This window comes from Salmo trutta, chromosome 17 (assembly GCF_901001165.1).
Source record: "Salmo trutta chromosome 17, fSalTru1.1, whole genome shotgun sequence".
NCBI classification, from domain to species: Eukaryota; Metazoa; Chordata; class Actinopteri; order Salmoniformes; family Salmonidae; genus Salmo; species Salmo trutta.
Genome location: NC_042973.1, coordinates 10,001,698 through 10,017,715, shown reverse-complemented (window position 1 = coordinate 10,017,715; position 16,018 = coordinate 10,001,698). Strand labels below are relative to the sequence as shown.

General features: G+C 41.6%; 1 long non-coding RNA gene across 1 annotated transcript; it reads left to right on the top strand.

Moving 5' to 3' along the window:
- Window positions 1-12,171: 12,171 nt before the first annotated feature.
- LOC115151547 (uncharacterized) lies at window positions 12,172-15,124 on the top strand. The gene is made up of 2 exons (XR_003867322.1): window positions 12,172-12,916; window positions 12,968-15,124. It is a non-coding gene; the product is annotated as an uncharacterized LOC115151547 (long non-coding RNA).
- Window positions 15,125-16,018: the final 894 nt, after the last annotated feature.

Genomic DNA, 16,018 nt, shown 5'->3' with positions numbered 1-16,018 from the left:
CTTCTGCGGGACAATTCACTAGCGCATGCTAGTGGTTATACATAGATCGATTTCTATGACAAGCTCAGCACGTTCTCATAATGGGTGTGATAGTCTTTCCCTCTATCATTCATGCCCTGTTTAAATTTTTTTTTAAAGAACTACGCGAAAATCAATTGAGACAAATTTATTCCACGGTACAAAACTAAAGCTGTGATGTGATAATTGTGTTTTATTAATTTCATTACAATATATTCACATTAGATGGCCTTCCACCTAATTAAAATGTATATGTTTATGACATAGTCTGAGCTGTTTTTCCAACCCATATGAAAATCAAACCCTTGGTGATTTTTTTCCCCAGTTTGACACAAAATCCAAACCAGTTTTAAATTCCAACCAATGCAGATGATTTTAGGCCTATGTAATGGACTTACATTTTCAGGATTGACAGGTTTTGTATGCAATTTGTATTGAAAACTAGCCAGTTTTACTGTATTTAAATGTTTCACAAACACATACTAAACACAGTTTATGTTTACATACAATGCATTCGGAGAGTATTCGGACCCCTTGACTTTTTCCATATTTTGTTACGTTACAGCCTTATTCTAAAATGTATTAAATCATCTCCTCCACCCTCATCAATCTACACACAATACCCCATAATGACAAAGCAAAAACTTAATGTGATGTTTCAGGTTTATATATATATATATATATATAAACCTGAAACATCACATTTACATACAATGCATTCGGAAAGTATTCAGACACCTCGACTTTTTCCACATTTTGTTACGTTCCAGCCTTATTCGAAAATGTAAAAAAACAAAAACAAACCTCATCAATCTACACACAATACCCCATAATGACAAAGCAAAAACAGGTTTTTAGACATTTTTGCAAATGAATAAAAAACATAAAAAAGAAATACCTTATTTACATAAGTATTCAGACCCTTTGCTATGAGACACGAAATTGAGCTCAGGTGCATCCTGTTTCCATTGATCAGCCTTGAGATGTTTCTACAACTGTGGTAAATTCAATTGATTGGACATGATTTGGAAAGGCACACACCTGTGTATATAAGGTCCCACAGTTGACAGTGCACGTCAGAGCAAAAACCAAGCCATGAGGTCGAAGGAATTGTCCATGGAGCACCTAGACAGGATTGTGTCAAGGCACAGATCTGGTTAATGGTACCAAAAATGTCTGCAGCATTGAAGGTCCCAAAGAACACAGTGTCCTCCATCATTCTTAAAATGGAAGAAGTTTGGAACCACCGAAACCCTTCCTAGAGCTGGCCGTCCGGCCAAACTGAGTAATCGGGGGAGAATGGCCTTGGTCAGGGAGGTGACCAAGAACCCGATGGTCACTCTGACAGAGTTCCTCTGTGGAGATGGGAGAACCTTCCAGAAGGACAACCAACTCTGCAGCACTCCACCAATCAGGCCTTTATGGCAGAGTGACGAGACGAAAGTCACTCCTCAGTAAAAGGCACCTGACAGCCCACATGGAGTTGTGGCAGGGACTGGGAGAATAGTCAGGATCAAGGGAAAGGTGAACGGAGCAAAGTACAGAGAGATCCTTGATGGAAACCTGCTCCAGAGTGTTCAGGACCTCAGACTAGAGCAAAAGTTCACCTTCCAACAGGACAACGACCCTAAGCACACAGCCAAGACAACGTAGGAGTGGCTTAGGGAAAAGTCTCTGAATGTCCTTGAGTGGCCCAGCCAGAGCCTGGACTTGAACCTGATCGAACATCTCTGGAGAGACCTGAAAATAGCTGTGCAGCAACGCTTCCCATTCAACCTGACATAGCTTAAGAGGATCTGCAGAGAAGAATGGGAGAAACTCCTCAATTACAAGTGTGCCAAGCTTGTAGCATCATACCCAAGAAGACTCGAGGCTGTAATCGCTGCCAAAAGTGCTTCAACAACGTACCGTTTTTAGAAAAGTTGAGTATCTGGAGCATCAGCATTTGTGGGTTCGACTACAGGCTCAAAATGGCCAGAAACAAATAACTTTCTTCTGAAACTCGTCAGTCTATTCTTGATCTGAGAAATGAAGGCTATTCCATGCGAGAAATTGCCAAGAAACTGAAGATCTCGTACAACACTGTGTACTACTCCCTTCACAGAACAGCGCAAACTGGCTCTAACCAGAATAGAAAGAGGAGTGGGAGGCCTGGGTGCACAACTAAGCAAGAGGACAAGTACATTAGAGTGTCTAGTTTGAGAAACAGACGCCTCACAAGTCCTCAACTGGCAGCTTCATTAAATAGTACCCCCAAAACACCAGTCTCAACGTCAACAGTTAAGAGGTGACTCCGGGATGCTGGCCTTCCAGGCAGAGTTTCTCTGTCCAGTGTCTGTGTTCTTTTGCCCATCCTAATCTTTTATTTTTATTAGCCAGTCAGAGATATGGCTTTTTCTTTGCAACTCTGCCTAGAAGGCCAGCATCCAGGAGTCACCTCTTCACTCTTCACTAAAGCAGTGTACACCCACCAGATGTAGTGATCATAATATAATAGACATATTTAGAAAAACTAGAAGACTAGAAGACAGTGTGTGCCCTCAGACATGGAGGGGGGCAAAGGTCATTCCGCTACCCAAGATTAGCTGATAACCCTTTAATGGTTCAACATGATGACCTAAAAAAATAGTGTTTGCTCAAATACAAAGTTATTTTACAGAAAACAAATGAACAACAGACTTTCAAAAGGCTTATAGGGAAGGGCACTCAACATACTTGACACTGACACAAATTACTAATGATTGGCTGAAAGAAATTGATAGAAAGAAGATTGTGGGAGCTATTTTTAGACTTGAGTGCAGTTTTGATTGTAATTTATCATAACCTACTGTTAAAAGTGTTATGGATTTGCCTCCTCTGCCTTATTATGGATTGAGAGTTACCTATCTAGTAGAACACACACAAAGGTTTTTTGTAAATGGAAGCCTTTCTAATGGAAATTCAGTTGAGCCATTATTATTTTTTATTTTTACTAATGACATCCACTGACCTTGAATAATGCCTGTGTGTCTATGTACATTGATGACTCAACAGTATACATGTTGGCTGCAACAGTAAAATAAATAACTGACACCCTTAACACAGAGCTCCAGTCAGTTATAGAATGGATAACTAGCAATAGGCTTAACATAGAGCTCCAGTCAGTTTTAGAATGGATAACTAGCAATAGACTGGTACAAATGTCTCAAAAACTAAAAGCATCATTTTTTAGACAAATCAGTCACTCAACGCTAAACCTCATTTCGATCTATTATTGAAGATTGTTGCAATTGAGCAAGTTAAGGAGACTACACTGCTGGGTGTAACCCTAGATAGCAAGCTGTCATGGTGAAAACATATAGACTCAATGGTTGTTAAAATGGGAAGAGATCTGTCTGTGATAGGGCGTTGCTCTGCCTTCTTGACATCTGAGTCGACCAGACAGGTTCTACAGGCCCTAGTTTTGTCGTACTTGGACTACTGCCCAGCTGTGTGGTCAACTGCGGCAACGATGAACATAGGTAAATTGCAATTGGTGGTCCAGAACAAAGCAGCACGTATTGCACTTAGATGTACACAGAGGGCATATGTCAGTAACATGCATGTCAATCTCTCCTGATTCAAAGTTGAGGAGAGATTGATTGCATCACTATGGGTCTTTGTGTGAGGTATTGATGTGTTGAAGGTACAGAATTACCTGTTGAAGCAGTTGGCACACAGTTCGGACACTCGTCGGTACAACACAACACATGCAACCAGAGGTCTCTTCACAGTCCCCAGGTCCAGAACAGATACACACAGTTCAGACACTCATCAGTACAACACAACACATGCAACCAGAGGTCTCTTCACAGTCCCCAGGTCCAGAACAGATACACACAGTTCAGACACTCATCAGTACAACACAACACATGCAACCAGAGGTCTCTTCACAGTCCCCAGGTCCAGAACAGATACACACAGTTCAGACACTCATCAGTACAACACATGCAACCAGAGGTCTCTTCACAGTCCCCAGGTCCAGAACAGATACACACAGTTCAGACACTCATCAGTACAACACAACACATGCAACCAGAGGTCTCTTCACAGTCCCCAGGTCCAGAACAGATACACACAGTTCAGACACTCATCAGTACAACACAACACATGCAACCAGAGGTCTCTTCACAGTCCCCAGGTCCAGAACAGATACACACAGTTCAGACACTCATCAGTACAACACAACACATGCAACCAGAGGTCTCTTCACAGTCCCCAGGTCCAGAACAGAGGCTGGAAAACGCACAGTATTAAATAGAGCCGTGACTACATGGAACTCTGCCACTGCAGGTAACTCAAGCTAGAAATAAAACCATATTAAAAAATGTATAAAAGAATACCTGACTGCACAAAGGGGACTGTGAAGAGACACAGCCATTTTATGTATCTTGTACTGTAATTTGCACTGTACTATGTATTATTTATAAGCCGTTGGGGGAGGCGAGGGGGTGTAAGCTGACATATGGAATTGTTTTAAGATGATCATACTATGGATAATTTAGCTATTTGATTTTGAATTTTAGGACCTCATTAGGTATCCATAAAAATATAAACATTTGAAAAAATATAGATTTTGGCCTTTACTACTAAAGCCCATATAACCACATTGAGTAACATTTATAAATTGAAAAAAATACAGTAAAAACAATTGCATAATAAACAAGGTTTGTCAGTTCTAAATCTTGGAGATATAAAAAAATCCTCAAGAAATATATCATTTACATAAGTATTCAGACCCTTTGCTATGAGACTCGAAATTGACCTTAGGTGCATCCTGTTTCCATTGATCATCCTTGATGTTTTACAACTTGATTGGAGTCCACCTGTGGTAAATTCAATTGATTGAACATGACTTGGAAAGGCACACACCTGTCTATATAAGATCCCACAGCTGACAGTGCATGTCAGAGCAAAAACCAAGCCATGAGGTCGAAGGAATTGTGTCGAGGTACAGATCTGGGGAAGGGTACCAAAACATTTCTGCAGCATTGAAGGTCCCCAAGAACACAGAGGCCTCCATAGCATGGGGGAATTAGATTCTCCATTGTTTGGCCCAAGTCCATGCTGATTTCCACTGAAATATAGGCCAACATCCTCATCATGATGTGTCCGGGGGTTCTGCGTCATTTTCAGAATATGACAATGGATAATTAGAGCAGAATTATTGTCCCTTGAGCAGCTGTATTCATAATCATAATACAGTTCCACTCTGACATAGAGACGCCATTTACATTCAAGGTGATGAGCTGTAGCTAAAGCTCGTAGGAATCACACAAAAGCAAGATGGTGGAGGAAGGGCACTATGCCGGTCCACCCAGTTCTGATTCCTGGAAATGAGGTTTCGTAGGCTAATTAACAAACAATCCTGATTAGATCGCACATAGGACCTGTATTTGTGTGTGTTACAGACATTGTGCAGCACATTATCACAGGTTGGTCACAATGAAAGTAAATTAGAGATGCTGTCTGACAACATCACTATCTCAGTAGTTCTTCAAAGTAAATAAGGCATACTTTTATGACTGCTGAATACCAACTATCAATCTTAGATCATGTATTTTCAGGTAGAGATACCTCACGAAGCAACTGTCTCGTCTCACTGTCTCAGACCGGACAGGTCGGTGCGCAATGGATTCAAACAATCAAAAAATGTTGGTCAATTAGGTCTAGTTGTTAAAAAAAACAAAAAATAACAAAGATTTTGGTTTTATCGCTCAACACTAAGGGGTTCAAATCCTATTTGAAATCATTTCAAATACTTTATCTGTGATTGATTGAGCAATAGAATAGTCCCAAAAGTGCAGATCATGCCTATCTGGCACTCAAGGCAGGCTACATCAAATGTTCAAAGTATTTAAAATATTTCAAATAGTATTTGAACCCAGGCCTGCTGTATAGTCACTGGATAGAATGTACAGTATCCTCAAAAATGCAATAGGTTAACAACCACAACTAAAACAGGCCTCTAATTTCTTATCTTGTCATTTGTATCCTGTCACAGGTCTGAGGAGGTAACCCTGCAATCAATCAATGCAAGGCTACTCACTGAATGTCGGGGAAGGTCATACTAGGTAAAACTGACACAATAAGTAAAACATGTTTGCAGGTCAATTCTTTGCCGTAATTTAGAATGACCTGCAAATCAAAAACAATGGTGACTTAATTTCCAGATCTGAAAAGGAAGCCAGCTAATTGTTCTATGTACATACCTGTGGAGCAGCACTGTGTGTAGTGTAGAGTATATCTGGTATTATAAACTGGGTGGTTTGAACCCTGAATTCTGATTGGCTGACAGCCGTGGTATATCAGACCATATAACACGGGTATGACAAAACGTTTAGTTTTACTGTCCTAATTACGTTGGTAACCAGTTTATAATAGCAGTAAGGCTCCTCAGGGGTTTGTGATATATGGCCAATATACCACGGCTAAGAGCTGTGTCCAGGCACTCCGTGTTGCGTTGTGCAAAAGAGCAGCCCTTAGCCGTGGTATATTGGCCATATATCACACCTCCTCGGGCCTTATTGCTTAACTATCCATTGTCATTCTGGGATAAGATTGCCATCTAGTAGACTATCTAAGTAACAGATCTACAAGACAAGTGGCAGTCAGATCTGTGAACTAGAGCATCTCACATACTGACCTCAGTTATTCCCTGAAATATCATGATCACTTCCTAATACCAAATGTAGCATTATCCCATTCTCATTATCCCCAAACACTATTCACTTTCCTATTACTGACTGAACTTTGTGACCTTTGACATAGATCTAGAATGTATTTGATCAGTTAAATCATACTTAGGATATTTAAACAGCATAGTTTTGGAGGGGGGGCAGATCTGTGAAGTTTGATAATATGTACACTGACTGACACTGACTGGACCAGAAAGGACACATAAATCATCTCACAATAATGTCGTTCTTGGGAAAGTAACATGGAGCAGCAGGTAGCCTAGTGGTTAAGAGTGTTGGGCCAGTAACCGAAAGGTCGCTGGTTTGAATCCCCAAGCCGACTAGTTAAAAAAATCTGTTGATATGCCCTTGAGGAAAGAACCTAACTCCAAGTCGCTCTGGATAAGAGTGTCTGCTAAAATGTCAGAATTTGGTCACACTTAATAGGTTATAGTAAATTGTACAGACACCATGCATTTACAATGTATTATTATGTAGACCTACATGTACAGTAACTATACAATAAACTCATTTGTCCAGTTTCTTTGCAATACAACTCTTTTCATTCAAACTTAATGTTTTGTTTTATGTACCTTATCTGCAGATACAGACTACATGAATACATTCTCTTCACCAAAGTAATTACAAGTTAACTAACTACATAGCATACAGGAAGTAACACCAGTAATGCAGTAAAACAAAACGTCCTTTCATGGTAGGCTGAGGCCTATAGCAGAGATGTGACTGAACACATGCGGAGGACTGCTTTGGCATGTATTGGAGGTGACTCATTCTTAGCACAGGCCTCAGGACTGCTGCTCTCAAACCAGTCCGATGTCATTCCTGCATCAGGCACAGCACACAGCTCAAAGAGCACAATGCCCTGGGCCAAACAGTCCGCTGCCTATTTTTTATTAACATGATGTGAATGCTTGCTTCCTCTCTCTCTCTCTCGCGCTTCCCACCTACCAGCATTCAACAGGGTGCTGATGCAGATTAAATCACTATACAGGTTAATATGTTTCCGATCCACCACTTTTGCTGAGAGGGTAGCCAGAATCATAGCCGCGGGAAGTAGGGGTGATGCAAAAAGTGTCTGTAGCCGCAAAAAACATCTATATAGTGTCTGTATCCGCAAAAAAACATCTATATACCGTAATTTCCGGACTATTGAGCACACCTGAATATAAGCCGCACCCACTGAATTACATTTTTTATTTTATTTTGAACATAAATAAGCCGCACATGTCTATAAGCCACAGGTGCCTACCGGTACATTGAAACAAATGAACTTTACACAGGCTTTAACGAAACACGGCTTGTAACAAAAATAAATAGGCTTTAACGAAGCACGGCTTGTAACAAAAATAAATAGGCTTTAACGAAACACGGCTTGTAACAAAAAATAAAAAATTGAAAGCGGGAAAAACCCATATATTAGCCGCGTCATTGTTTAAGCCGCGAGGTTCAAAGCGTGGGAAAAAAGTTGCGCTTTTAGTCCGGAATTTACGGTAGACATCTGTAGCCGCAAAAAGACATCTATAAAAAAACATCTATATAGCGTCTGCAGCCACAGAAAAACATCGATATAGCGTCTGCAGCCACAGAAAAACATCGATATAGCGTCTGCAGCCACAGAAAAACATCGATATAGCGTCTGTAGCAGCAAAAAACATCTATATAGCGTCTGTAACCACAAAAAAACACCTATATAGCATCTGTAGCAGCAAAAAACATCTATATAGCGTCTGTAGCAGCAAAAAACATCTATATAGCGTCTGTAGCAGCAAAAAACATCTATATAGCGTCTGCAGCAGCAAAAAACATCTATATAGCGTCTGCAGCCACAAAAAACATCTATATAGCGTCTGCAGCCACAGAAAAACATCGATATAGCGTCTGCAGCCACAGAAAAACATCGATATAGCGTCTGCAGCCACAGAAAAACATCGATATAGCGTCTGCAGCCACAGAAAAACATCTACAGTATATAGCCGTCTGCGAAAAAAATCGCAGCACACCCCACCCCCAAACTACTTCCCAAACTATGGCCGAAATGATATTACACTGACTGACAAATTGTTTCTGCTAATGGGAATCATACAGTCAATGACAATGTTAATTAAGATAGGCTATTACTCAAAGTCAAGAACCATGCGTATTTACTCAAGTCCTCACTTCTACGCAGAGTAGAACATCTTATCCTGCTCCATAAGCTTAGAGAGAGGACATGTTACTCCTGCTCCATCAGGGAGGGGGGAGATGTTATTCCTGCTCCATAAGGGAGGGGGAGATGTTATTCCTGCTCCATAAGCTTAGAGAGAGGACATGTTACTCCTGCTCCATCAGGGAGGGGGGAGATGTTATTCCTGCTCCATAAGGGAGGGGGAGATGTTACTCCTGCTCCATAAGGCAGGGGGAGATGTTACTCCTGCTCCATCAGGGAGGGGGAGATGTTATTCCTGCTCCATAAGGGAGGGGGAGATGTTACTCCTGCTCCATCAGGGAGGGGGGAGATGTTATTCCTGCTCCATAAGGGAGGGGGAGATGTTACTCCTGCTCCATAAGGCAGGGGGAGATGTTACTCCTGCTCCATCAGGGAGGGGGAGATGTTACTTCTGCTCCATCAGGGAGGGGGAGATGTTACTCCTGCTCCATCAGGGAGGGGGAGATGTTACTCCTGCTCCATCAGGGAGGGGGAGATGTTATTCCTGCTCCATCAGAGAGGGGGGAGATGTTATTCCTGCTCCATTAGGGAGGGGGAGATGTTACTCCTGCTCCATCAGGGAGGGGGGAGATGTTATTCCTGCTCCATCAGGGAGGGGGAGATGTTACTCCTGCTCCATCAGGGAGGGGGAGATGTTACTCCTGCTCCATCAGGGAGGGGGAGATGTTACTCCTGCTCCATCAGAGAGGGGGGAGATGTTATTCCTGCTCCATCAGGGAGGGGGGAGATGTTATTCCTGCTCCATCAGGGAGGGGGAGATGTTATTCCTGCTCCATCAGGGAGGGGGGAGATGTTATTCCTGCTCCATCAGGGAGGGGGGAGATGTTACTCCTGCTCCATCAGGGAGGGGGAGATGTTACTCCTGTTCCATCAGGGAGGGGGAGATGTTACTCCTGCTCCATCAGGGAGGGGGGAGATGTTACTCCTGCTCCATCAGAGAGGGGGGAGATGTTACTCCTGCTCCATCAGGGAGGGGGAGATGTTACTCCTGTTCCATCAGGGAGGGGGAGATGTTACTCCTGCTCCATAAGGGAGGGGGGAGATGTTACTCCTGCTCCATCAGGGAGGGGGGAGATGTTACTCCTGCTCCATAAGGGAGGGGGGAGATGTTATTCCTGCTCCATAATCTTTCCCTCCTTTAGTGTCCCTCTTCTGATCTCTCATTAACAACTGAACAAATAATTAACTCATTAACTCATTAAATCATTTAACTCCAATTTCCACTTCATAAAATACTGCATTGGCTGAAATACTGTCTGCAGAAGAAATAAGCCATGAATCATTATCATTTTAAGGCAAAAATGTACAAACATTGACAAATTTCAGTTCATTGCAGTGCAGTGGAGTGGAAAAAAGTTAAACAATGCAACCATAATGTTTTTAGGGGAAATAGCAGAACCTTTGGCTACTATGAAGTAATTTCACACAGTTTGAGTCAACACTATTCAAAAGGCTGGTGTAATTACAGAAGTTGCTTGCTTGAGTCTGATAATAAGAAATCCTCTCTGCCTTTGACAACCTCTACCGGTTTTTCCTGAAGATGTGCCCAAGGCTTATCAGCTCAAGAAAAATGTAAATGGCATGAATTAAAAGGGGTTTGGCACATTTGGAGTGGCAAAGGAACAAGGTAAAGATCATTTCTTGGGCTTGCCATCAACAGTAAAACCGCTGTCTCGGGTGAATTGTTTAGGAGTTGTCCTGTCCTCTCCAATGAGTGCACGAAAAGTTGATCTGATAAAACTGGGCGTGTGTATTTTCCTAGTTTTCCATGTCTCAACACGGCATGTTCTCATTTCAGGACGTCTGCATTTACTTTCAATTCTCAGGTGAGACATGAGTGACTGCTCTTCAGGATCAATATATATCTACATAGTTCAAGTTTACTACACGCTCTACTTGATATATTATGACATGTTTATTACATGGAACATTTTATGATGCTGAAAGACCGAAACAGGTGAGTTAGCCAATGTACACCTTGACCTGTCAGTAGTATATTCATTGCTGTATGCTTGACGATTTTCATTCACTAGCCTGTGTATTCATAGTGTTGTAATAGTAATTCCAAGTGTATCACTCTGATTCACAGTTTATCTGTAAATGAAAACTTTTTGTAGGCTAACATTCCTGACTGATGCAATGGTGCCTAAAAACATGATAACGTAGCCTAAATGTTTCAACCTAGGTAGCCTCATCAGATTCAATGAATTCAACACAGGCTAAAATCCTTCATGTATCTAACTGGTATAATCAGTGCATTGATAATGACACAGAATAACTTTTTGCTGTCAATAGAAGTGCAAAAGGTTAGGTTTGATACTGTTTAGGATTATATATATACTACTGTTCAAAAGTTTGGGGTCACTTAGAAATGTCCTTGTTTTTGAAAGAAAAGCGCATCTTTTGTCCATTAAAATAACATCAACTTGATCAGAAATACAGTGCAGACATTGTTAATGTTGTAAATAACTATTGTATCTGGAAACGGACGATTTTTAATGGAATATCTACATAGGCTTACAGAGGCCCATTATCAGCAACCATCACTCCTGTGTTCCAATGGCACGTTGTGTTAGCTAATCCAAGTTGATCATTTTAAAAGGCTAATTGATCATTACAAAACCATTTTGCAATTATGTTAGCACAGCTGAAAACTGTTGTCCTGATTAAAGAAGCAATAAAACTGGCCTTTAGACTAGTTGAGTATCTGGAGCATCAGCATTTGTGTGTTCGATTACAGGCTTAAAATGACTAGAAACAAAGCACTTTCTTCTGAAACTCGTCAGTCTATTCTTGATCTGAGAAATGAAGGCTATTCCATGCGAGAAATTGCCAAGAAACTGAAGATCTCGTACAACACTGTGTACTACTCCCTTCACAGAACAGTGCAAACTGGCTCTAACCAGAATAGAAAGAGGAGTGGGAGGCCCCGGTGCACAACTGAGCAAGAGCACAAGTACATTAGAGTGTCTAGTTTGAGAAACAGATGCCTCACAAGTTCTCAACTGGCAGCTTCATTAAATAGTACCCGCAAAACACCAGTCTCAACGTCAACAGTGAAGAGGCGACTCCGGGATGCTGGAATTCTAGGCAGAGGAGCAAAGAAAAAGCCATATCTCAGACTGGCTAATAAAAATAAAAGATTAAGATGGGCAAAAGAACACAGACACTGGACAGAGGAACTCTGCCTAGAAAATGTGCTTTTCTTTCAAAAACAAGAACATTTCTAAGCTGACCCCAAACTTTTGAACGGTAGTGTATACATGGTAATACTTTAGCAATGAACCATGATATTGCTGTATAAGACAAAGCACTAATGACACAAATCTCCACGAGGACTGTAACAATGTACAACAGTAGCCTACTTCTCACAGCGTCCTTTCCAAGTGTTACAAGTTGCCCACACAGCTAGAAACCTTGCCTGAGATGTGCTGATGAATTTCAGTCATTGTTTCTGGTAGTGTGTGTAGCAGGTACGTCAACAGGTGTCAATGCCTCTGGTTAAGTCGTGAGAAACAACGTTTTAATAACCTGAGAAGAGTTTGCCTGATATTGGGAAGGTTTCTAATCACAGAAAAGGCCTTATTCAAGACTTCAAACATGATCAAAGGAGATCCTCCACTGAAAGAGGAGTAGGCTTAATCTGTCCGGGAAACCAGGCCGCAACACTCATACATATGGTCACAGGCAGGGGGCAGTGATGTGTCTGTCTCAAAGGAGAATAGAACCATTGTATGACATAGTGTACTGTGGGCAGTTTCAGTGGTGTTGCCACATCCAAGCGAACCATGACAATGTCAGGTATGTTGGTAAACCAGCTCTACTGAACCAGCAAACCCTCCTTTCCACTTCAATTCACAGGGACGAGTTAGACGAAATGGGACATTGTACTTTCCCTGATGACTGCAACCCAGAATGACTCACTTTCAGCTTTTTTTTATTCTCTCCTTTTCCAGGAGCCATGTTTGTGCTGCAGGTAAAACCAGGGCATCACCAGAATGCTGTTATACCTGTTATCTCTCTACAGGTAAAACCAGGGCATCACCAGAATGCTGTTATACCTGTTATCTCTCTACAGGTAAAACCAGGGCATCACCAGAATGCTGTTATACCTGTTATCTCTCTACAGGTAAAACCAGGACATCACCAGAATGCTGTTATACCTGTATACATGATCTCTCTCTACAGGTAAAACCAGGACATCACCAGAATGCTGTTATACCTGTATACATGTTATCTCTCTACAGGTAAAACCAGGGCATCACCAGAACGCTGTTATACCTGTATACATGATCTCTCTCTACAGGTAAAACCAGGACATCACCAGAATGCTGTTATACCTGTATACATGTTATCTCTCTACAGGTAAAACCAGGACATCACCAGAATGCTGTTATACCTGTATACATGATCTCTCTCTACAGGTAAAACCAGGGCATCACCAGAATGCTGTTATACCTGTATACATGTTATCTCTCTACAGGTAAAACCAGGGCATCACCAGAATGCTGTTATACCTGTATACATGTTATCTCTCTACAGGTAAAACCAGGGCATCACCAGAACGCTGTTATACCTGTATACATGATCTCTCTCTACAGGTAAAACCAGGGCATCACCAGAATGCTGTTATACCTGTATACATGATCTCTCTCTACAGGTAAAACCAGGGCATCACCAGAACGTTGTTATACCTGTATACATGTTCTCTCTCTACAGGTAAAACCAGGGCATCACCAGAACGTTGTTATACCTGTATACATGCTATCTCTCTACAGGTAAAACCAGGGCATCACCAGAATGCTGTTATACCTGTATACATGTTCTCTCTCTACAGGTAAAACCAGGGCATCACCAGAATGCTGTTATACCTGTTATCTCTCTACAGGTAAAACCAGGGCATCACCAGAATGCTGTTATACCTGTATACATGATCTCTCTACAGGTAAAACCAGGGCATCACCAGAATGCTGTTATACCTGTATACATGATCTCTCTCTACAGGTAAAACCAGGGCATCACCAGAATGCTGTTATACCTGTATACATGTTCTCTCTCTACAGGTAAAACCAGGGCATCACCAGAACGTTGTTATACCTGTATACATGATCTCTCTACAGGTAAAACCAGGGCATCACCAGAACGTTGTTATACCTGTATACATGTTATCTCTCTACAGGTAAAACCAGGGCATCACCAGAATGCTGTTATACCTGTATACATGTTATCTCTCTACAGGTAAAACCAGGGCATCACCAGAACGCTGTTATACCTGTATACATGTTATCTCTCTACAGGTAAAACCAGGGCATCACCAGAACGCTGTTATACCTGTATACATGATCTCTCTCTACAGGTAAAACCAGGGCATCACCAGAATGCTGTTATACCTGTATACATGATCTCTCTCTACAGGTAAAACCAGGGCATCACCAGAATGCTGTTATACCTGTATACATGTTCTCTCTCTACAGGTAAAACCAGGGCATCACCAGAACACTGTTATACCTGTATACATGTTGTTATCTCTCTACAGGTAAAACCAGGGCATCACCAGAACACTGTTATACCTGTATACATGATCTCTCTCTACAGGTAAGTGGGAATACCCAGACCAACCTTTTTCCCTGACAAGAGGAACTATAAAGATGGAATGTATCCATTTTTAACTCAGTTCAACTTACTAGATGACTTTTAATCAATGAAAAGTAATTATAACTTATGTTTATGTGGTGCTGACTCAAAACTAAATGAGAAGTTATATTAACTCAATTTGTTTAAGTTATGATAACAAATTCACTTTTTATCCAACAAGCTCTACTGCAGCTAGATTTGTTCTAATTATTTTTAATATCTGTACATTGAGTGATTGATTAATCTTATGCAGTAAAGATAAATAACATGCATTTTTCAAAATTCATCAAATCATTTAGTTACCTTTTTTGCAGCCATGACTGAAATGGTTGTTGAAGTTTTAAATGGCCCAGGTGGTCTCTTCACACTGTTCCTAAACCTGACAGTCATTATGAGTGCAGGTCACGGGTGAATAAAAAATGCAACTGTTGGATTTTGTTACTGTGGCTGGATTTCAATAGAAATTACACATCACTTTGCAAGCCAGCATACAGTGCATTCGGAAAGTATTCAGACTTGACCCTTGACTTTTTTCAGCCTTATACAAAAATGTATTAAATTGTTTTTTTTTCTTCCTCTCATCAAGCCACAAACAACACAGCATAATGACAAAGCAAAATAGGTTTAGATATTTTTGTACATTTGTAATAAATAAAAGACTGAAATATCACATTTACATAAGTATTCAGGCCCTTTACTCAGTACTTTGTGAAGCACTTTTGGCAGCGATTACAGCCTTGAGTCTTCTTGTGTATGACACTACAAGCTTGGCACACCTGTATTTGGGGAGTTTCTCCCATACTCCTCTGTAGATCCTCTCAAGCTCTGTCAGGTTGGATGGGGAGCGTCGCTGCACAACTATTTTGAGGTCTCTCCAGAGGATGTTCGATTGGGTTCAAGTCCGGACTCTTGCTGGGCCACTCAAGAACATTCAGAGACTTGGCCCGAAGCCACTCCTGCGTTGTCTTGGCTGTGTGCATAGGGTCGTTGTCTTGTTGGAAGGTGAACCTTCGCCCCAGTCTGAGGTCCTGAACACTCTGGAGCAGGTTTTCATCAAGGATCTCACTGTACTTTGCACCATTCATCTTTCCCTCGATCCTGACTAGTCTCCCAGTCCCTGCCGCTGAAAAACATCCCCACAGCATGATGCTGTCACCAACATGCTTCACCGTAGGGATGGTGCCAGGTATCCTCCAGACGTGACGCTTGGCATTCAGGTCAAAGAGTTCAATGTTGGTTTCATCAGACCAGAGCATCTTGTTTCCCATGGTCTGGGTGTCCTTTAGGAGCCTTTTGGCAAACTCCAAGCAGGCTGTCATGTGCCTTTTACTAAGGAGGGTCTTCGGTCTAGCCCCTCTACCATAAAGGCCTGATTGGTGGAGTGCTGCAGAGATGGTTGTCCTTCTGGAAGTTTCTCCCATCTCCACAGAGGAACTCTGGAGCT